Genomic DNA, 23982 nt, shown 5'->3' on the forward strand with positions numbered 1-23982 from the left:
TTATGCGAGATCAATTGCCACAACGACCAAATAATCCAGAAACTAGAATTATTAATCTCGATAACAGCTATGGTCCAGGAACTCACTGGGTTGCTTACGCAATCGATCCACGTGGAATTATTTATTTCGATTCGTATGGGTTAGCACCGCCAGTTGAATTCCTCAAATACTCACGAAACATTCCCATTCCAGTCTATTACTCAACGCTACCAACACAAACACTAACCGATCCACCAATATGTGGCCGTGAAGTAATTAATGTGCTTGACGTGGTATCAAAATCAACCAGACCGCCTCATAAAGTCGTGCATGAGTATACCGCGGGGCGATTTAACATTTTAAACAATCCCTAAAGAATAATGGTTGATATTTACGGAAGATCTCTCATCGAAACAAAGACAAAAAAAAACGCGGCGATATAGATTTATCAAAATATGCGACCAAAGATGAAATCGACAATCTTTTATCGTTATCCGGGATAGACCCAGATGAGGTTGTTATTTTTCAGGACCGATTCGGAAAACTAAAAGCCAGCGATATCAAATGGAATGACATAGTTCGCAGGGTTCTTGTAGCTACCGCGGATAACATCCCCGTGTTTACTGACGGCGTAAAAATCAGGGATTCAAGTGTATCAGTTGCAAGTCTCAGAGACGAGAGGAAAAAAGTTGTAGCGGATCGCTTAAAAAATACCGGTGACACAATGACAGGTGAACGCAGCATGAACGGAAACAAGATAACAGTGTTAAGAGATCCAACATCCGACGAAGATGCTGCAACGAAAAAATATGTTGACGTTAACTATGGCACCGTTGACGATAAATTATCCACGTTACGGGCCGAGTATGACATTCACGTAAACGCGTTTTCAAGATTTCGTAGAAACTTTCAAAAAACCGCAGAAGAATTCTTTGGCGCTCCGCACACCGTTGACATAAAACTAGCTGATATGAAAACCAATATTGACACGATCAAACAAACACAACAAAATATCGTAAGTGGGATTCCTGAAATTGTTGACAAAACCAGTTTGATTAAAATCCCACCTGGAGTAACTCCCGGACATTTTACCAACATAGTATACACGGTATCATCTGGATTTGCAACATGGTCTAAACAAAATAATACTATCAAATATACCGCAACAGCCACTGGAGTGTATAGGTTTTCTGTGTTCAGTGCTGCAAAATTTGAGATTTTCACAACATATCCTTGGCAACATTCCATCGACAGGTTTTCCGGGGTTATTACTATCATATTAAACAAGGGAACCGAAGAAGAGCTTATACTGGAAGCAGCCGATAAGAAATTAACCGCAACATCTTACTGGTGGTGTTTGGAATTCGTAGCTGAAACACCTCAATTGGTTACTGCGTAAAATAATAAATGTCATCCTTGACGAAGTCAACGACGACGAAGTCAATGACAGCATCAATGACAACATTAGATACGCAGCAATATAGACACGATCAAATACGCGAATGGCAATCAGAGTTGAAAACCCTCATCGACAAATACACAACGCGAGTTGAGAAATATAAACGACGAGCAGTCATCCTGGATGCTATAGTATACTCAGTATCCGCGTTAGTTGCATCCACCGGAGTAGTATTATCAGCGCTAACACCAGTAACAACTGCAATCGCAGTAACAATATGAGTTTCATCATCAGCGGCAATCGCAGGTGTTTTTAATATAATCGCAAAAAAAAATATCTTCATGCACGAGCACAAAATTACACCATTATGTCATACAACTAAACACAGCAACAGCAGCATACTCAAAATTATCTCGCTGATATCATCAAGCCTGAACGACGAAACAATATCAGATTCCGAATTCGCTCTAATGGTTAAGATATACGAAGATTGCACCCGCCATTTAAAAACAACAAAGATAAATAATGACAGAATTACTTCAGCATCGAGCTCTGCTCGACATAGTCGAAAATACAAGCCCCACAAAAACTTCGATGATAACAGTAAGCTCGACTAAACCAGAATTTAGTATTAATTTTCCAATTGCAATTCCCGTGAATGAAATCGCACTAGCACAATTACGAGTATATCACAGCTGGCCCAATATAAGATCAAAATCATTTGGTGGATTACCAGCGAATAATTCGTTTGTGTTTGCAAATAAAAACCGACCAGATGGCACTCCCGACTGGAACGTCATTGGGATACCAACCGGGTCTTATCAAATCGAAGAAATCGATGAGGAATTGCAACGTCGAATAAAAAAATATCACAGGAAAAGAATCTAAAATAAAAATAACCGTTCATGAACCAACGCTGTCTTCTGCGATCGAAATAAGCACCCCCGACTACGCCGTGGATATATATCAGAGTTCGATCAGAACAGTGTTAGGATGGCCTGAAATACCACCTGAAACACCACCAATACCACCAGAACCGAAAAAGTCTGATTATGTCACGGACAATAAGTCATATCACGGAATTAAACCAAAATACAAAGATCATTTGGATAAACTAAAAAGTGCAACGCTGGGTAGTGAGTTTAGTTTTTACGATGCGAGCAATATTCAGTGGCATTTTATCACTGAATATCATCCCCAAGGGGGTTATAACTCTTTTTATTTTGATATGAATCAGATGCTTGAAGATTTTAAAGAAATCGATCAAGAGCATGAAATACAACTGCAGCGACTACGACAAACTTTCCAGGAGTATCTTTTTGAGATAACAAGTTCACGCAGCGAAATCATTAATCAAACTGAGATATTAAATCAGCTTGTATCCGATATGGAATATATTCACCAGCGATTAATTCAGGCGATAGTTGATCACACTGACAATAATATAAGGAGAGAAAAACAAGAGTTTTTAACTTTCTTTAAAATACCAGAGGCAAATCTACCGAATTTTAAACTTCCTTGGTATAACGCGGATGAATTAAAAAAATCCACCACCAAAATCATTGATGAGTTCTTCGATGACATACTCGCACAGTACAAAAAACTACTGCCACCAGCAACTATTCTCCGACACAACAATGACTCCGAAGGGACAGGCCGACATGTATCCCCCGAAATCGTAAATATAACCCCTGTGGTCGCGGTCAATCTTGTGTGTGATGTCATTAATGGCAGCTATAGCACGGACACAACAGTATCAAATCAAGCCCAGCAAGGATTTGTTCTTTATTCATTCACGCCAAAAGAACCACCTGGATATCTGATTGTGCAAGAGCCGATCAATCCGGTTTATTTGGAGTGTCATAATCCGCTGCTATCAAGAATAAATTTCAAACTAACAGACAAATCAGGCTACCTTCTGGATTTAAGGAATGAAACATTACATTTTAATTTACTTGTGAAATCCTAAGGATTTCTATCGTAAGGATCTGCGATTAGATTTTCTCAGGCGGATGTTACATTTTGCACGATTCGGAAAGTAATAAGGTCGTCAAAATCGTGCACATCGACTGATTTGCTAATTCGGAAACTACTTAGCTAGTCAAAATCATGCACATCGACTGATTTGCTAATTCTGATAGGGTGTTTACTAGTCAAAATCATGCGAATTCAATGTTTTTCAGTAAAAGCAACAAAAAACAAAATATATTGAAATCTGCAAATGCATAAAAATATTATAAGAAATTAATTTTTTTACTGCACATCGACTTATTTGCTAATTCGGAAAATACTTAGCTAGTCAAAATCATGAAAATCATCCGATTTGCTAATTCTGATAGGGTGTTTACTAGTCAAAATCATGCGAATTCAATGTTTTTCAGCAAAAAGCAAAAAAAAAAATATATCTGCAAAGAAATTTATTTTTTACTGACAGACCCTGATTTCTAATCAATCAAGCGAGTATTATATAATGTACCAACATGTGAAGGTTTTCATACACGACAAGCAAGTGCTTGAAAACTACATCAAAAGAATATTTACACAGTTTCTAGTCGGCCCAGTTGATCTGGTTATTGATGTATACGGTAACGAGGATTTTTTATTAACACAATCGCAGCTGGATAAACTACAGCGAGAACGTATTTCTATGATCACGTGTGATAAAGATCAGATTCTGAATTACGCGCATTCTTGCATTAAATCTGATCGACTAAGGGAAATATTATCTAACTCATCAGATGCAGGTCAGATTGATATAAGTGAAAATAACTCATCAGATTGATGCAGGTCAGATTGATACAAGTAAAAAAAAATATTATTTGTATCAGATTGATGCAGGTAAAAAAAATATTTTTTTTTTACTTTCAATTTCATTTCCACGTACTTGACTTCACTTCCAATTATCCTTGATAAAATCACCTAACTTTCGATCGTTTCACAATCTGACATAAATTTTTTTAGTTGCCTTACGCGAGTATTAATTATTTTTTTTTATTCGTATTCTTGAGACAATGCTGATCTAATTTTTTCAATTGCACGTGACAACGAAACAAATTCATTTATTTGTGCTTCTTCTACTGCAGCCAGTGATTGATACATAGCAGTTTGAATTTTCTTTATAAATCTGTACTGAGCAGGCAAAATATGTCGCCTTTCGCATTTAGCCTCATACAGTGTTTCAAAATCAGACATGATTTTTTCAGGATTTAATTCATCAAATATATTAATTCCGTTTTCTTCTAATTTTTTAATCGCAGAAATTACATCATTGATATTTTCGTAATTCATTATTTATATAATTATATATTTAAATGAAAAATATTTTAAACCAAAAGTAAACAGTAGCCATGATGAGCGGTTATCATTTTCATGAGTCCTGCACTGGCCTATGTGTGTCTCCACGAGGTCCTTTCAGACTTTTGTCCCGAGATTTTATCTCGGTTGAGACTTTGTCTTACAGAACCTTTCTATGGCTTCTCGGCATCCTCCTGATCGTTTCTTTTTGGCCGCATTCTTTCTGAATGTTTTGCTTTGTGGGACCCATGTGACGTAGAGCTTTATGCATCCAAGGCTACTGTTTATTTTGGGGGCGTGTCACAAACATACCTCCAGCGAATTCTCTAAGCGAAAGTGAAACGAAATGTTAGAGTATTCAGAAGGCTGTCTGTGTATTGCATCCATGTACGTACCCCCAAGATCAAATCCCAGGGGTGAAAAACACACCCCACGATTTGACGTGGGAGAGATATGTAAATAAACGGCTTCGGCTGCCGCCCCAATTATAAAGCTATATTCATTGGTACCGTTGACAGTATGTCCGTTACAAGACTCGAACCACTGGCAATGACAGAGTCGGGGACGAGAGTCAGCCGATCTACCACTGCACCATAGTCTAATCTAATGATATAGGATTTAAAAATTATCATATAGGTAACTATTGACAGACAGTTAACAGTCTGCAGCTGAATTTAAGTTCTGAACTAGATTCTAAACATTACTGTGAAAATGACACTTACCTATACTGACAGTTGTTGATTTTATCAAATGCGGAAGTTTTAATGCGAAAATAGACTGCGGCGCAGTGTGTATACAATAAGACGGTTATAATTGGCTGTAAAAAATATAACTGTATACAGTTCTGACCAGCTGGAAAATAACACCTGCAAGGTAATGTGTTGCGCAATTACCTTGACAAAGTCACCTTGACGAAGTCAAGGGGAGATAATTGCATCATTGACTTTTACACAGTCGCTGTAGAGTTATCTCCGTTATCTGTATCTACATAACGAAATAAAATCAAGCTATCAAACCGGCATGAAAACGTTGATTTAATTACATTTTCTGCAACACGTTTGACCAGACGCGAGTGAATACCAAAATACTCGCCAGCCGCGCCCATTGACTGAAAAATTCTCTCTTCACCGGTGTTTATGTTGAGAGATCTGACAACTCTAGGAATTTTTACAAATTTACCAGTCCTTCCTCGTACAGAATTCTCCCTTTGTGTGATAGCTTGTAAATTTTGAGTTATTAAGTTTATTTTTATCTATATGATCGATCACAAAACCATCTTCGATCTCTCCAAAGAAACACTCGAACACAAATCGATGATTATAATAGGTTTTACCCCCAGCACCAAACATTAGATTACCAGCATTACCAACTACACCAACTGGCCTTTTCAGCCTACAGTGCCTAACTATTCCATCACGTGACGCTTCATTATCCTTGATGATGGGGTGTCTGACAAATTCTTGATTCATTTATACAATAATGTCATTTGTCTAATTTATAATTTGTCTGAAAACTTAGTTATATAATCGCGCTCACATTTCAGCGCATCATTGTTATATTTTTTTATCATAATATCTTTTGAGTTCCCTGTATCGCTTACCACTGCAACTTGCGCATAACTGTGTTTTACCCCTGACTCCAGTACCACTTGGCAGACACGGTATTGGTCCCAAACTCCCTTTTCGAATGCTTTGTGAATCTTTCCCTCAGAATTCTTTTCTGCAGGATATGTTAGAAGGAGTTATAGATCCCACTTTAAACCACTTGCACTGATTGGTTTGAGGCATTATATATATATATATATATATATATATATATATATATATATATATATATATATATATATATATATATATATATATATATATATAATATTTCTTATTTAAATGTTTGTCTTAAATATGATACGGAGGAGTTTGAGAGATTATCCAAAATCAAGCCCCGGAAAGCTTCTAGATTCGATCTTGACAGACTAACCCCCGACTCGCGAAGGCAAGCGCTGACTGGTCTGTTTGAAATTATCAGAGATGCCAAAGAAGAATTTCGTAATGATGGAGCATCTCACGTGTGGTCTACATTCAAAATTATACACGACGACGATGTCAAGGACGCTACAATGAGCGATGCACGAGCGAAAACGATCATCAATTACCCTTTTGATATTCATCAAAGTGATCAAAAATACTTTTTCAGAGTAAAGTTTATTATGCATTCGGATGATGACAGGTGGATTATCCGTGACAAACGTGACCCTGTCCTTGCTAATGGAAAAACCGCTCTGTTAAGTAAAGATTCCAAACCAGGAATGTTAACTGGGATTGATAAACCATATTACGCTCGATCATATCCTGTGACCGCGGTCATTTATGGAATTTATCCGATAAAAAAACCCAACATTAATGATCTTGCCCCAATGAAATTTTCATCACTGAATTGTGTAGCTGTACGAGTAACAGAGCATTTTACAAATGCGATGCGTGGAAACGGTCTAACGGCGTTACGACGTGAAAAAATAAACAAATGGGCTGAACGGGTCAAAGATACAGGAGCTACAATAAACGATGTTGCCGAGTTAGAAAAAACATTAAGATTCCCCATAACCGTAGCAACGATAACAGGGGAAGTATTATACAAATCGAAATATAATCGGAACGGAGCTCCAATAAATATCATTGATCATAACGCTCACGCTTGGACCAGTACAGTCACAATATTTCCACGAGATCGAACTGTAAGATTTTACCCATCCTCGGAAAATTCCGAGGGGAGGAACTCTGAGAGAAATATGTTTAATTTTATTAAACAGATAGGTGAAAACGATCCTGTGTCAGTGTGGTTATTTTCGAGTTCAGATAATGAAATATATGATCAGTTTGTACGCGTTAACGGTGAAATATACCGTAAAGAATCTCTTCATGAAACAATGAGAAAACTTGTTCAGAGATATTCAAAAGATACTGACCGATTACTAATTGTTTTACTGTTCCATCAGTTGCAGACCATGCTGCCAGAGAAAAAGATTCCTGGAAGCCAACCCGAAGTGAGTTTCTTGAAGATATACAATTAAGTTGTTGAGAATACGGACACGGCGGATTGTGGAATACCAAGTATAATTACAAGGAAAGATATCAGTTGATATGGTTGCGTGTTATCCAGGAAGTTTTCTCGGGATGGGACAATGCTCTGGATACTTTAAAAGATTTGACACCCCACGAACTCGATGACGCGGGTGGCTATTAATGTGCAATTACCCGATTTTGACCTAACAGGATTCGCTCGTGTAGTGTCATTTGAATTCGCTAAGGGTCTTCATGTTATTTGTTATGTTTGGTTTGGTCGGCACTTTAGTGAAAAGCGCTGGGCGCCAATAGTGTTGTTACGATATATGCTTGATTGTAAAATACTGGTATCGTTGACGGTCAGTGAGGTAATTATATCATATCGTTTCAGACTGAAGTTTGGTTACCAACACCTGAACTGGTTGATTGCGAAAGTGATGATTATGATATATTAATCGCCAACCTCGAAGAGAAAAGAAACGCGAAGGATCTTGGTAGAAGAATAATTGGCAAGTTTACTCAAGGTGGTGCATATGATCATAAACGACATTATGCACGACTAATTATGGACGATGCTGAACGCGATTTTATAATCGATGATGCAACTGCGAGAGATATATTAGTAAGTCGAGAAAACACTTATTTGTCTGACAGAACTCAGCTGGGTACAATTGTAAGTTACATCGATGGAGAATCTCCTCAGTATACTCATTTAAGATCTTCGATGCTAGCTTATGTTTCTATAAATTTGCTATCGATGATAAATAGATTCCCTGACAGTGCAGTTAGAGTTGCAACGGATTCGTTTTACATCAACAAGAAATACCTGAATTCGGTAACTCGTTTTACAACTGATGATGCATCATGGGGTTCGTGGAGAATAAAAGAAGAAATGGTATACGATTATTGTGAGTCCGCAGATGTTGAAATCAAAGATAGTTATTATAAATCAGAATTATCAGAAATGTCGAGTGCACCATCTGTGTACGATTCAGTGTCCAGACACAAGACTGTTTATCTCAATGGGCCGGGAGGGTCTGGTAAGACGACTCGAGCGATTGAATTATTTCGGAATTCAGATATGATCGTGTTAACACCTACACACAGACTCGCGCGAGAGATGAAACAACGAGGGGTTAACGCATGCACTTATCACAGCTTTTTCAGATACACGGGTGACACATGGACCCCTGATCGAATGGGAGAGAAATATATTCCAAGGATTATAATTTGGGTAGAAATATGTACGGTACCGTTAGAAACATTAAAAATATTTCTCGATTGGTTATTAACAAAAAATACAGCTGTGATAATGTGTTGCGATCATGGCTAGCCACCACCTTTTGTTTGACCATCTCCACATTTGTGGTTAAAAGATTTTGTTGATTATTACGAGGAGATAACTGATGATTATAGAGCGCTTGATGCAGAATTAAACGAGTTCAAGAAATTAATCAGACTACAACCGAATAAATTCAATGTGAAATAATGCGTAAAATAATTTCAGAGACTTCAATGAGCGACTTCCTGCAAACGTGGAGACCAAACGACTTGATAGTGGCAAGTAGAAAGATAGTCAGAGACACACTTCAGCAGCGGTTGTTTCAGTTACAACGAGAAAAGTTTCCAGCGTTGCCAGTGCCGTTGTGTTATAGACTAGCTGATACGCGACGGCAAAATATTGACGTTGATATACCAGGACAGACCGAAAAACAAAATCTCATATTAAATGATATTGTCGCAGTTGATATCAATGTTGTTGAAGATGCACTGCGCGCTAGGATACGCAATGACGATACATTCATCTCAAGGACTATCTCTGATACAGTTGTTTGATCATTGATGATCGTATCGAGTGGTCAAACTTAGTTTACTTGGCTGTGTCCAGAGTCAGAAGAATATCTCAACTGCGGAGAATTGTCTTGGATGAGTCAATGGCTGCTGAAATTAATAATGAAAACAACAGTGATATAATAAGAAAAAAATTAACTGGTTACAGAGTGACAAAAAAAAAAATAATCGCGATTTTGACCTTGATGTTGAATTTATTATGACACTTAAACAACAGCAGAATAATCATTGTGCAAGCTGTAATTGTATAATGTTGTGGCAGTATTCGAGTAATAATCCAAGACAATTCACCGTAGATAGAAAGGATAATCGTCTTGGTCATACACGAGAGAATGTGACGCTGACCTGTCTTGAATGTAATCGACGTCGGGGTGCTGGCACCCTTGGCTCTAGTTAAGTGATCTGGGTGGTAATTGTGTATCCTCGGGGATTACTTGTAATTGTTCACGTGTGAATCCACGTTGAGGAGCAGTTGAATCCAGTCTGTAGATTGCAGGTCTACCAGTAGATCTAGTTATATCAGATATCTTGTGTGTGGTAATACTCCAAATAGGACCAGTCGCTCTTTTTTTACCCTTTTCAAGTTCATCTGGTTCATATAAATATCTCACAGTGACATCGCCCAGTATTGGTTGTGCTGAAAAATCACGTCGCTGTACGGGTATATTTTTTTGGGTAATTGCGTTAATAGGCTTCATGTTGGTTGTTCGAGTAATTTCATTATTTAATGCAGCTATCACAACCTGGTAATCTTGCAACCCATTCGCGTGATCTCTTGTCCTGAATGAATTCCTTCGCGTATTGATATCCAAATAACCGCTCAGCAAGTGTTCGATTAAATCGCTCAACAATTGCCTGATCACGGTGAATTTCAGTATGTCCTCGTCTGATGTTGACCTTATGTTGCTTCATCAGCGATGATACTGCACCCTGAAATTCTTTGCCAGGATCAGCTTGTAACAACCGTGGCCATCGTAGAGGTCCTCGTTGATAAATTCGTTCAAAAGCAGAAGCAACCTCAGATGCTGTTTTAGTCGTTAACGGTTCTGCATCTTTGTATGTACTTGCAACATCAACTACAGTTAGCGCGTATTTATATGTAATTTGACATCTTCGGATTTTAATAGTATCATGTGGCAGAAATAATATATCAGCTTGACCAACTTCATTAGGAACACTGACATCAAGATGTGCAAAGTGAATTTGTTTAGGTGGTGGTTGGTAAATTTGCCATATTGCCTGTTTGGATAACCACTTTTTAGCAGTAACGCGCGTAACTTTTGCTGCTTCAGCGAGTTTACTAATTGCTGCGCTACCCCTCCAGTATCCTCTTGGGGAATAATAAATCGATTCCATTTATAATTAATTACCAGCACCTAGCGCTAATTTACCTTTCATTGCGGATTTTATTAACCAACTAGCTAACCTCTCCTTGAAAGATTTATCAGTGATGGAATTTAGCGCATGAATTAACTTCACATCTGCGAGATGCCTATCTTGCAGATTTTTACTTTTATAAGCTACATCATGAGCATGACACGCCTTATCAATAGCGTTTATCGCATACTCACCTGGTTTTGGTTGATCTTGGTCATCACGTCTGATATCAAGTCTGGTTAAAGGGCCACATTAATTATATCCTGGGAGGTGTTTTTCTCCTGGGTATTTAGCCCACGGAGTTCCAGGTAGTTTTGTTAATTTTGCTGCAATATTACCTCCGTGTTGCTTTTTTTCCCTTACTTTGGCTTTGGCTTTTGCTTTGGTTTTGGTTTTGGCTTTGGCTTTGGTTTTGGTTTTTCACCTGACTGCACTGACTTGTCAGTAGAGATAAATTTAAATTTCTTTGTACCGCATCGTTCACACTTGCCCGTAACCGCAGATCTGTTATTTTTTGTTGTAATGGTTGTTAGATCACTTGTTGGCGTGCGCGCCCTGCATTTCACACAATATAAATCCATATTTATTTGATATTATTCTAATGGAGATCACTGACTTTTCTGCTACAAGGAAACGAGAACCAGTTAAGCATCACGCAGCGCTACCAAATTCTGTTCGTATGATTATTATAGGCCCATCTGGAAGCGGTAAGACGCAGTTGTTACTTAATTTAATAATGAAGTGGATGAAGTGGGATAAATTATATCTGGTAGCTCCATCTGTAGACGATCAACATAGCATCTATGATTTTAATGAAAAGGCAAAATCGTTAAATGAGAGCGGAGATGATGTTGCTGAATTTATAACTGACATTAATGAAGCGCCAAATATTGATGATATTGATGGATTTATTAATAATTTAGTTGTTTACGATGATGTAATGCTGGATAGACAATCAAATCCAGCTAGGACATTTTCCAGAGGTAGACACAAAAACACAAATGTAATTTATGTAACCCAGCGGTATATACAAATTCCTAAAGTGATCAGGGGTAACTGTAATATTCTTACTGTCTTTAACGGAGTTGATACTCACACGTTACGAATATTCATCAGACCTGGTGTAGCGGCGATATGGACATAAATAAATTTAAAAATTTCTTTAGTCGTGCTAAAATAACCCCGCGTGGGTTTATAACAATAAACTTACACGATCCTAGAACACGGTATCGAGTTGGTCTTGATAAAAAAATTTAATTCATAGCAGCAGGGCGGGGAACGACAACGAATTGGTTCATTTTCTGTAATCGAAGCGCCATTAATGGGTTTTTCAACCAGAAACCACATTTGGACTAACTCAGGAGGACCTCCCAAAGAGGCTCATCTCTATGAGGGTTCCTCTTGAAACGTAGTCGACGTTATTTCCGGTTGAAACCCCCTCCTTGTGGAGGTTTTATTTTGACATTTGGAACCTTCTAAATTTTGTAGGATTCGTCCTCCTTGCTGCTTAAGGTCATTTTATTTATAACCTATAGATGGTTTTGATATTACATATTACTTGGAACCGATAGGACATATTGTATATAAATTTAAGTTCCCACTGAGTAATAAGCAATGTAAATTCCCAGAAATCCCAATAGGTTGGATCTCTGTGCGGACAATGGGAAGTTAACATTAATATGACATATTTCATTCTCCCCATACTCTTGAGGACAGTGATAGCGATGCTGCTGCTGATATTCCCATTACTATGGTTCATAGGTATAAGATGAATTTAGCATTGTGCCTCCGTGTTGAAAATAGGTATGAGGGTGATTGTAATGTTAAAATATTGATATCTTTAAACGAGAAATTTAACACTACGCCTCCATGCTGAAAAATAAATAGGGTGAATGAAAACGTAATGTTGAAAAAGTCCACGAGTTTAACATCGGTCTATATAAGGACAAGAAGGGAAATGAGCTACTATCCAACAACTATTGTATCGTATATCCAACACCCAATTACCTACTATATAACATGCCGTGTGTAGTGACTAACACCCAGCTATCTACTATCCAGCACCTAATTACACTAAAGATTGTATATTACGTGCTTGAATACAACGTTTCATGGGTTATAACGTTTGAGTTAATTTACCTGACCAAGTTCCTAATTACCATGTATTCCACTGGCTTTGTTTTGTGTGGCCCACTTGAAAAAGTTAGCTAAATTATAACATTAATATCACTTGAAGCACCAAAGCCAGATAAGCAATGTGTGTGTGATTTGGATTTTTAGCGTGGCTTTAACAGGTTTTAGTCATATCGCTACGATGTCTACAGTATGGCAGTTTATTACGATGTCTAGCACTGGGAATCATGCCGCAGACACGTAGCATCATGTCCCACCCGAGTCACATCATCCTGGCAAACCAGTCCTAACACTAACCTATTAATGCTGAGCGCCAAAGGAGGCAGCTGCTGTGCCAATTTTATAAGTTCGAACCCGCGACCTCCTGCATTTGAGGCGGACGCTCTAACTACTTTGGCCACCGGAGCGGTACATAAGACCTAGTAAAGGCACCAGGTAACAAGGGCGTGATAATCGCATTTCATTCATAATCGGTACTTTAGAAACAACGTTTACTGGTTCAATGCAATTCAAGGATGAAAATAAACGATTTGTTTTTTATCTGTACCTTTTTGACTAAATAATTTAAAAATATCAATTACAAATCATCCTATACATGTATGCTGGCTGAGTACAGCTTGAAATAAATCTATGTTGTGTTCATTCTGAATTGTGATTTGTGGAAACTGCTGAGAATTAGTATTAAAAAATAAACTAAAACAGTCTCATTGAACAGAAAGGTACAAATAATACAAAGAATAGAAGCAGAGCGTTCACGATCATTGAGAGAGATATAAATGTATTATCCGCAATCAATACGATTTATCATGCGTGACGTGACCACATATATTGTTGCAAACCGCTTGGTTTGGTCAGTTTTTAGTGAGCAAACAGATGTCATTAACAGGTATAGCGATGCTGATGCTGTTGATATTCCGATAGCTGTGGTTCGTGACGCGTTACGTCTACTTGGCCTCGTAAGTTGTTGTAGTAGGGTTTAACGCCATTTTCAGCACACGACAGGCTATACATGGCGGCCAGTATTAAAGGTGGAGGAAGAACCCGGGAAAACCACGGGAAGAACCACCAACCCACGAGAAGCTACTGACAAGCTTTCTCACATACCCACATTGGCTGAATCCGAGACTCGAACCCACGCAGGCTGAGGTGAGATGGCAGTGATCTGTAACGGAGAGCGCGTTAGACCACTCGACACCTCGGGGCCCCTGGCCTGGTAAGAAAGATGTTGATTTATTGGATTTTATTAATTTTAATAGTGACTCTGTCACATCTATCAAGATCATTGTGTCACACCTAATGTTGTTTACGAACACCTGCATGTCAATGAAAACAGAATCTCAGATTTGCTTGTACCCCCCCCCCCACATAAAAAAAAAATAATGAATATTTGCAATTTCTTCCCATCGAAAGAACTGAAAGACCAATGTCATAGTAGTATAAATAGTAAACAACGTTTTCATCAGCTGGTACATGTACACATATGTTGACACTTTAATTGTATGGTAAAACATTGGTTTATCATTTTGCTTGTTTTTATAACGTATATTTTATACAAATACAATTCATTAGATGCGAGTTCTGACAGGAATCATACCAGTAAAAATTGTTTACTTAATGGCTCATGTCCTCCACATGGTCAAGTACATACACATTTTGAAATATAAACCACGAAGTTGGATATAACGTTTGTCGGTTATAACTTTCTGAAAATCCCAGTCCAATGTGAAACGTTACAATCTTTGCTGTATCTACTATCTAATATCTAGTCATCTGCTATCCAACACCTGGCTATCTACCATCCAACACCCAATTATTTGCAATGCAACATGCCGTTAGAAGTGACCAATACCCAGCTATGTCCTAAGCAGCACCCACTTATCTAGCATCCAACACCTAGTTATCTACTATCCGACACAGTTATATACTATTCACCTAGGTATCCGCTATCCAACACATACTTATATATCATCAAACACCTACTTATATATCATCCAACACCCAATTATCTATTATCCAACACCTATCAATTTTGCTCAATACCATATATTTACTATCAAAAATGACATTTGTAGTGACCATTACCACTCCTTTACTATACAATTTGCAATTTGGAGTGACCAACATCCACTCATCTTGAGGCCCAGTTTGGCCGAGTGGTCTAAAGTGCTCACCATTATGGATCACTTCCACCTCACATAAATCTTCATGGGTTTGAGTCTTGGGCCTGGCCAATTTGGGTACATGAGAAAGCTTGACATAGTTTCCCATGGGTCAATGGTTCTTTGTGGGGTCTTCCTGGGTTCTTTTAGGACCAGTCATACTGGCTGCCATGTATAGCCTATCTTATGCTGAAAATGGTGTTAAATCCCAAAACAACAGCAATCCACTCATCGAGTGAGTATCACCACGCAGGGAAGTATGTAAAAGAAGAGTTATAAAAACAGAATTTAAATCACTTTGCAAACAAAGCTAACTTTTCTCCCCTCCCCCACCTCACCTGTTAGCTCCTTGTAAACAAAGTAAAATTTTTATCCACCAATAACTAACACCACCTACTACCCTTATAATCTTTATAAATCAGAAAGTGATGTGCAAGGAGTGGAGAAGGGTAGTAAAACACACACTATCACATGTATTGTGAAAGAAGAGATTGGAATAGGAGTGCTTACACATATATACAGACATAGCCTTCTATTGAGATCAGAGAGAACAAGTACATACTTAAGAATAGGTATTGACATAAGTTTACAGTCCATATTGGGTTGAAACATCCATTGTCAAATGGAGCCAAGCAGGTTTTAGAATTTGTAATATATTCCATTTTTGCCATCTTTATTTAATTCTCACTCAGTGGCTATTTTTTTTGTTTTGATAAACACTGACAGAAAATTTTATTATAAAAATATCCAGTCAAGTGAGGCTGATTTCATTTTTTAGTTTGTTACAAATTTGTTTTGCTAACCTAGATTGCGTACTCTGACAAATGTTACCCTATGACAATTATTTTTTGACACAACTGTTTTTGTTTTAGTTCTTTTACACTGAGTGAAATGTGATGTACGATGAAACGCAAGAGTTAAATTTGTGACACTGTCAAACTAAGTCAGAATTTATAGTGAAGCTAATACTACTGTAAGGCAGTGACTCTTTCTGTTTTTGTACTTGTAAAAAAAAATGTTCTGCCTATTAAAATGTAGAGTGACACTTAGAAAGAGTTGGTCTGTAAGATTTTGTATATAGATTAGTATGACTTTTTTTACCTTTACATTAAACTTTGGATAGAATATTTTGTGCCTAAAGACAGAGAGAGAGAGAGCAGGTATTTTAAATGCAAATAAAAAATGTTTTATATTCCTACCATTTGAGAAATATCTTGAACTTTGCTGAATTTCATAAGCAGAGACCTTGCACATAATAAAATTAATTGTACATTTTGATGATTTATGTCTATTTATAGTTTACACAGAAATATGTTTTTAGAATCAAAGCAAATTCAACCTTTCAGATGCAAGATCATCTCAATTATAACGCATGTGGCTCTTGCACATTTTCGAGCTTTTGAGGTCTTGATCACATATGCTTATTTTCAGATTTTTTATTGAAGTCTTGTCCTAAAAATGGACTTCAGAGGGGTAAATTGTTAAGCAAATCAAATGTATATGATTATTTTTATTAATATGCATGGACCTAGCTCAATATTGAACTTGTCAATGCCTTGATGATATAAACCAAATTCAAAGTTTGATCAAAATTGAGTGAGAAATATGGAGAGGTAACAAGCTCAACCAATCAGACACAAGACAACCTCATTAAAATGCTTGATCTCAGTTATTATCAAAGTGATCAAATAGGTTCATATTCCAAAGTTAATCAAACTTGGATCAGAAATGGCCTCCACAGTGGTAACATGCTCAGCCAATCAGATGCAAGATCAGTTCATTAGTATGCATAGATCTTGCTCATATTCGCACTTCTCAAATATATTGATCACATAAAGTTGGATCAAAAATATGGCCTCCAAGGTGGCATGAACAAGTTTGTGGAGTGACAATGTACAGATGTTCATCCAATATGCTATCAACACTATACCACCACATCTCTGTGACAAAAGTTCTCATCTTCTCAATATCCTCCTATATACAAAATCCATTGAAAATGTTCATAGCTGTAGGATCAATATCACAATTATTATGATTCTCAATTGCTTAAAGTTTGGTTCTTGTCAGATGATACTTATATTGGTGACACAACAATATATGTGTAACATCTCAAATTATTGCAAACAAAAAAACAAAAGATTATGCTACTATTTAACAGGTGGGATTTTAATCTTTTTCAAAAAAGAAGTCGTGGATTAAAACAATCAAGATCAGGGCAACAAGTTACTCTAATGCTGACATAGTATTCAAGAGATGTTAACATAAATGATGAAAAAACAGTAAATAAAAAAAACAAGATATGCATTTATGGGGCCCCAGGTGGCAGAGTAATATATATATATATATATATATATATATATATATATATATATATATATATATATATATATATATATAAAAATCAAGATCAGTTCTTAGGATGTATAGATTATATATATATATATATATATATATATATATATATATATATATATACATATATATATATATATATATATATATATATATATATATATATATATATATATATATTTTGTAAGGAGTCCCATGCAAGATAAAGCTCAAGATTTCTCAAGTAAATCATTTATGAATTAACAGGCTATTCATATTAATTGGTAGGTGGCTGTAACAATTCATGGGACCTTAATTGCTCCCTTAAACAGCACACAATCATACAGAAAATATGAGTCCAAAAACAGTACAGCATCATAAAGAAAATAAGTCCATAAACAGCACAGAACTATACAGCAATTTTGAGTACACAAAAATCAATTCAGGTCATAATGAAAAAAAGCATGTTTTCAAAATGTTGCTATACATATCTTTAGAGCTAAATACTTAGTACAGAAGTGTCTGAGTATACTGTCACTGCAAACTTTGAACTGTACATCTCAAATTACCTGTTCTACACTGTATGTACTTAACGAGTTAAAAGATATTCAAGAAAAATACAAAGTAGGGTGTGATGATACAACAGAATATAACTTGTTTCTGCATCATTTGTTTCTTGATAAAGTACTTCATAGTCTTGTTTTGTTTCTACAGCAGTTGGATCTGCAAGTCTTCCTTGAAATAAAATGACCCCTGACCTTTTGTCCATTATTAAGAATAGGAATGGATGATCGGCATCAAATGAATGCTTGACTGGTGTCGACTTTGCCATCATGACAGCACCTGTGGCTGCTGCTGCCTCTGTACCCTCCTCACTGACCTCAACAAAGGCTTTGTGAAAGACTTGTGACAAATATACATCATTTTGTTTTACCATTCCAATGAAGTCTGCTTTAGTTGCATCAAAAGCATCAGGCATACCAAGTTTACTCAGTGCTTCACTCAACTCAAAACTTGCTTCAATCTTGAATTTTGGCAAAGACACTTCCACTAACCTGCGTGGCATGTGATTTTGAAAATGCTCCAGACTTTTCACCGACAGCTTTGATTCAAGGGCAGGTAATCCATCCTTTTTATCTGGAAGCAGCACAAGCATGTAAAGATCCTCTCCCTTGTATGGAAGCTGTAAAGCTTTACAACCTAAATCTGGATTGTGGCTATATTTTGCTCTCTTCATCAGTGATTTCATCATATGAACCATTACCAGGTCTCCATCTAATTTGTAAAATGGCTGAATTACAGTATTTACTGGTTTGAATTTCTCTGCCCAGTCCCCTTTGAAATAGATAGCATTGACAAGAACTAACACTGTTAGGGGACCCAAAGACCCTGATGGTATAAGGTTTTTTATTTTTCCCTTTGTTTCCTTCTCTACCCAGGAATTTATTTCATTTTCAGCATCTGATGCTTTCTTGACAAAGTCTGTTGGCACTATAGCTGCCTCATAATGTTTTGAACATGCTGTAACATACCTGTCTAGTATTTCCTTTTCTCTACTTAGATACAACCTATTTGCTGTATTCAGAGTGAAGTTGTCATTTTTTACTGTGAGCAACTTAATATAGTCCTCAAAGCTTTGGTGAACTTTCTCAGATATGTGTTCAATCTTCAGAGTTTTGGACATCTGTCTGGCAGTTTCTCCTTTTGATCCCATATATACCATAGACATAACAGTGGAAATACTGAACGGTGACAGAAATATGTTATTTTCTGGAGAACTTTTGCCTGCTTCCCAGTACAGATCAAATGCAAATTCGTTGATATTGGTGGCTAGGTCATATTTAGATGCCATACAGGCTGGAACTAAATACCCCATCCAACAAAGAAGCAGTAAAATGAGAGAAAATAAATTTCTCATTGCAAAACAATGGAAAGAACTTTTCATGAACAAACAGCTGGTTCTGCTTAGGGTTCTGCTGTAATAGTCAGAGTGGTCAGGAAGCTGTCCTCATCACTGTAAAAGGATAGCAAAGTATATTAAACGGCTTCATCTTAAACAGGCATAAACTAGCATTCAAACACTTGGCAGCGGTGAGTGGTTGTACTAAGGGTAAAATATTTCATACAAATTTTCTCCAGTTTGATAGTTTCAATCTATTCAGGACCAGTTTATTCAAGAACATCAATGCAGTTTTTGTTTACCTTTGAATATAGACCATGTACAAGTACAGGGAGTTAACCAACTATCACACATATATATATATATATATATATATATATATATATATATATATATATATATATATATATATATATATATATATATATATATAATGTAGAAATACAGGTAGAAGCATATAGACAATGTAGTTAATCAACTATTGCTTGCATATGGTATAACGGTACCAATTGCACAACCCCAGGTGGGCAGAGCTTAAGGTGTAGGGAACATTGTATTCAGAAATAAACAACACTAGCTCTGATTAGTGCATTATGTAAGAGTTGTACTTTCTGTTAGGCTTAAAAAAAGGTGAGCCTCTTGGCAATATGTAAAATTATGTTAATTCATATCTAAATCATATTTTGTATTTTTTACGATTTTTTTAAAAATGTGGTACACATGGCTGAAAATGTGTCTGTTGCGACTATATAACTCTTACCCCGTCTAGTTCCAGCAGAGTTATCACTCTTAAATGCAATGGAGTACCTGGTTCTGTCCTTGTCATATTGACAATCTAACATTGTTCTCTATGACAGTGTATAACATGCATGCTGCGGTAGGATAGAAAGTGTATTTATTTCACAAAACAACAGCATTGAGATCTATTGAAAAACAATTGGTATCATTATACCATGTAAGATAATGCAAGACAATAAAGGGAGATAATCAACTACAATGGGCGTACAAAGTATAAATATAGGTAGACAATTAATCAAATGTCACATGAATAAAGACCAAGTATTAACCAGAAAACAAAAGAACTTATCTGACTAATATCGTGCAGTTTATTATGAGGCACAGAAGAGGACAAAAGTTGGTTCACTGAGAAAGCAGCAGTTGAAACTTCAATCTCACATGTAGAGATAACCATTTTCACCTGAATTATCAAAATGTTGGCATAAAAAGTTCTATTTCATACATCTCATTTTTCAGTTTTATCTGTTGAATTCCATACATAGTGGTGGTAGAAGGTTCAATTTTCTGCATCAAGTCTTTAAATTTTATTCACTGAATGAGGCAATGCTGGTTTTAATTTAAATGTTGTACAGGAATCCAGTTTCATTTGTTGAATTACACAGCAGTGGTTAAAAATTTCATTTCTTATTTAAAAATTTTAGATTTTAACTTATGAATTACACAGCTGTGGTTAAAATCTCAATGTTTTATTTAGAAAATTCCAACTTCACATGTTGAATCAAATTGTTGTATTGAAAGTTTCATTTCATATGTCCAGTTTTTAGATTTTTTTCTGTTCAATTACACAGAGGTGTTCCATTTCTTACATTCAGGTTTTAGATGTTATCTGTTAAATTAAACAGCTGAAGTTGTTAGGTTCCATTTCTACATTGATAATTCCAATTTCACACTAAACTGTGTTTTGATATTTTCTGGTATCCAATGCTGAGTTAATTTTCATCACTAAAATATCAAGAACCAATGTTTATTATTAGTAAGTTTTGCTTAAATTCTGAAAATGTTTTGTATTTGTATTATATTAAATAAAAGGATTATATGACTGCATATTGTCAATAGCATAATGTTGTAAAAAGAAATGAAGGTAATTTTTTGGCATGATTCTGGCAAACATTCTTTCTTGTCACATACTTCTAGCAAGAAAAACTCAAATATTTTACCCAGGATCTAAAACAGGCACAGTAATTAATCTCCAAAATGACACTTTAATGTGTATCTCACGATAAAAAGTGCATTTCTAATGGGGCAGATAAAAAATTGGGGAGTTTCTGTAATTTAAGCATTCTAAGGGCACAATTTTTAACCATCTAAATTAAAGAACCCTTGCTATAAGAAAGATTCCAGTTACTTGTGATTCATTTTGAACTGGATTCATTGGGGGGGTGGGATCCACTGGCTCTGCTTCAGTTTGCCTCTGAACTGTTGTTGTTTATGGTAATTATTATTAATATTATTATTGTTGCTATTGTTGTTGAAGAAATTTTTAAAAAGAGTAGCCGATTTATAAAATTCGAAACATCCAAGGTTTCATATGTTGTTTATCAATTGCATTAAGAATTCATGTTTACTTTTGTGAGAAATGAAAGAGGAATTTGCAGATGAACTAAGGGCAAATTGTTGGGGAAAAAACAGCTTGTGTAATGTGTGTGTGTGTGATTTGGATTTTTAACGTAGCTTGAACAATTTTTCAGTCATATAGTTAAGATGTCTGCAGTGTGGAAGTTTATAGTGATATCTAGCTCTTGAGAATCATGCCGCAGACATGTAGCATCATGTCCAATCCCATCCCCATTATCCTGACTCCAGGCTGACTTGTCCTAACACTAACCTTTTAATGCTGAGTGCACAGCGAGGCAGCTGTTACTACCATTTTTATAAGTCTTTGGTGTGACTTGGCTGGGATCAGAACCTGCAACCTTGTGCCTCTGAGGTGGACACTCTAACCAGTAGGGCACCAGAGCGGTTCGCTTGTATAATGCAAAAAAAAGAAGGCCTGTCACAGGAAAAATGGGGATTGTAAGAACCTGCCATGGTGCCAATTTAAAATGGCTGGGAAATTATGGGGAAGGTTTATGTTACTCAGGTAAGAGTGAGATGTACTGCTCTTGTACTGCCCTTGTGCACTTTTGTTGTACATAAGTCTAGTGCAGTTTATTTGTCACAGCTTTGCTACAGTCTTTCATTAAAAAGTGATATTTGTTGAGACCACAATCAACACAGCAATGTAAAATGTGTCACCTTGAACCCAATGCCCTAAGGTTGATTGAGCATGTTTCAGTATGTCTTACCTTCATAATAATTCATCCAGTGTATGAACAAAATTGATCAAGGCATTTAGGGCTGAAAAAAAAACCAAGACTCAGTGAAGTACTGATGGATAAAAATAATGTTACAGTGACCTACATACATTAGTTGATATATGTGGTACTTACCTTGATTCATCTACACAAAAAGTTTTAAGTGCAAGGAACCAATCGAGAAAAAAAAATGAAATTAGTTTCTCATTATAACCATTTCAGGCATGAAATTCAAAAAGTTAAAAATATAATAATTCTGAACATTATAAAAAAAAATCACTGGAGATCTTGTTCAGTATTCAGGTAGGGGGTATTTTTTGGGGGTGGGGGCTCAAAACTTCACATATGACATGAAACTTTCAATACCAACAAATTGATTCAACAAGTGAAATTGGAATTATTGACATGAAATTTCTTTTTAGTCTGCTATGGAATGGGGGTGGGTGGGTATTATGGAAAAGATAGACACATTGACTTAAGCTAAACTGGATTAGAAAGCTTAGTCATTATAAATATGCATAAACATTAAAACATTGTCCATTAATGCATTTTTGCATCAACAAGCAATACAATGCATACTTAATACAGATTGTATTAATTATTATATTCAGTTTTGTAATAACATTATAAGCTTTGGGTTTTACTGCTTGTATGAGGGTGGGGGTTAAGGGGGGACTTACGTAAATAAATGTCCAAGTCCTAGTGTAAATAAAACACGAGAATATTTACATCTGGGACTGAAATTACTTTGAAACAAATTTTATGACTTAAATCCGTGGATTTGCTGTGGCCAACAACACGCACGTCTATTTAGATCTGAAACTACTCAATTCAGGACATGCATTATTTTAGTTAACTTGGGGACCGTCCATTCCATTGGTTTGTGGGTGGTAGATTGAATAAAACATATTGCAATCCATAAAGTGCTTGCTGCAATTTGCAGTAAAATAGATATTACATCCATTATATTTATGAAATAATAATTCTGAAGCATAAAAAATCCTGACTAAATAAGTAAATTAGATAATGATAAGCAACGCGCCATCAAACCATACATGGTCGGTCCCTTGGTACTAAAAACTCTTCCCTTTTCAAGCTGTCAGTTTCAGTTGTTCCCTAACTACAGTGCATCTTTCGGTCGTGTTTGAGTTACCTCTTTGTTTCATCATAAATTATATCATGAGAATGATACAGAATGAATAAACCTCATCAAACAGTCAGCAACGACGTTTCCGTCATTAGGTACGGATTAATACTCGCATTTATCCACCTCAAACTATTGGGATAGGCTAGAGAATCAAAATAGCAATGGGTCAGAAAGGAACGGCACGGAAAAGGCCCAGGTTAAAAAGGCACAGGTTACAAAGGACCGTTTAAAATAATAATAATAATAATAATAATAATAATA

At 36.3% G+C, this 23982-nt stretch overlaps 1 pseudogene across 5 annotated transcripts; it reads right to left on the reverse strand.

Moving 5' to 3' along the window:
- Positions 1–16748: 16748 nt before the first annotated feature.
- LOC149782581 (leukocyte elastase inhibitor pseudogene) lies at positions 16749–23877 on the reverse strand (annotated as a pseudogene). Of its 5 annotated transcripts, none has more exons than XR_016414406.1 (3): positions 23728–23877; positions 22566–22617; positions 16749–19596 (listed from the first exon to the last, which is right to left on the reverse strand). The product of XR_016414406.1 is annotated as a leukocyte elastase inhibitor pseudogene, transcript variant X4 (transcript). The 5 variants fall into 5 exon arrangements; XR_016414405.1 differs by having other exon boundaries at positions 23630–23877; XR_016414403.1 differs by lacking the exon at positions 22566–22617.
- Between the last annotated feature and the right edge of the window lie 105 nt (positions 23878–23982).

The sequence above is a fragment of the Sinohyriopsis cumingii genome, chromosome 15, assembly GCF_028554795.1.
Source record: "Sinohyriopsis cumingii isolate HCF-2022 chromosome 15, ASM2855479v2, whole genome shotgun sequence".
NCBI classification, from domain to species: domain Eukaryota; kingdom Metazoa; phylum Mollusca; class Bivalvia; order Unionida; family Unionidae; genus Sinohyriopsis; species Sinohyriopsis cumingii.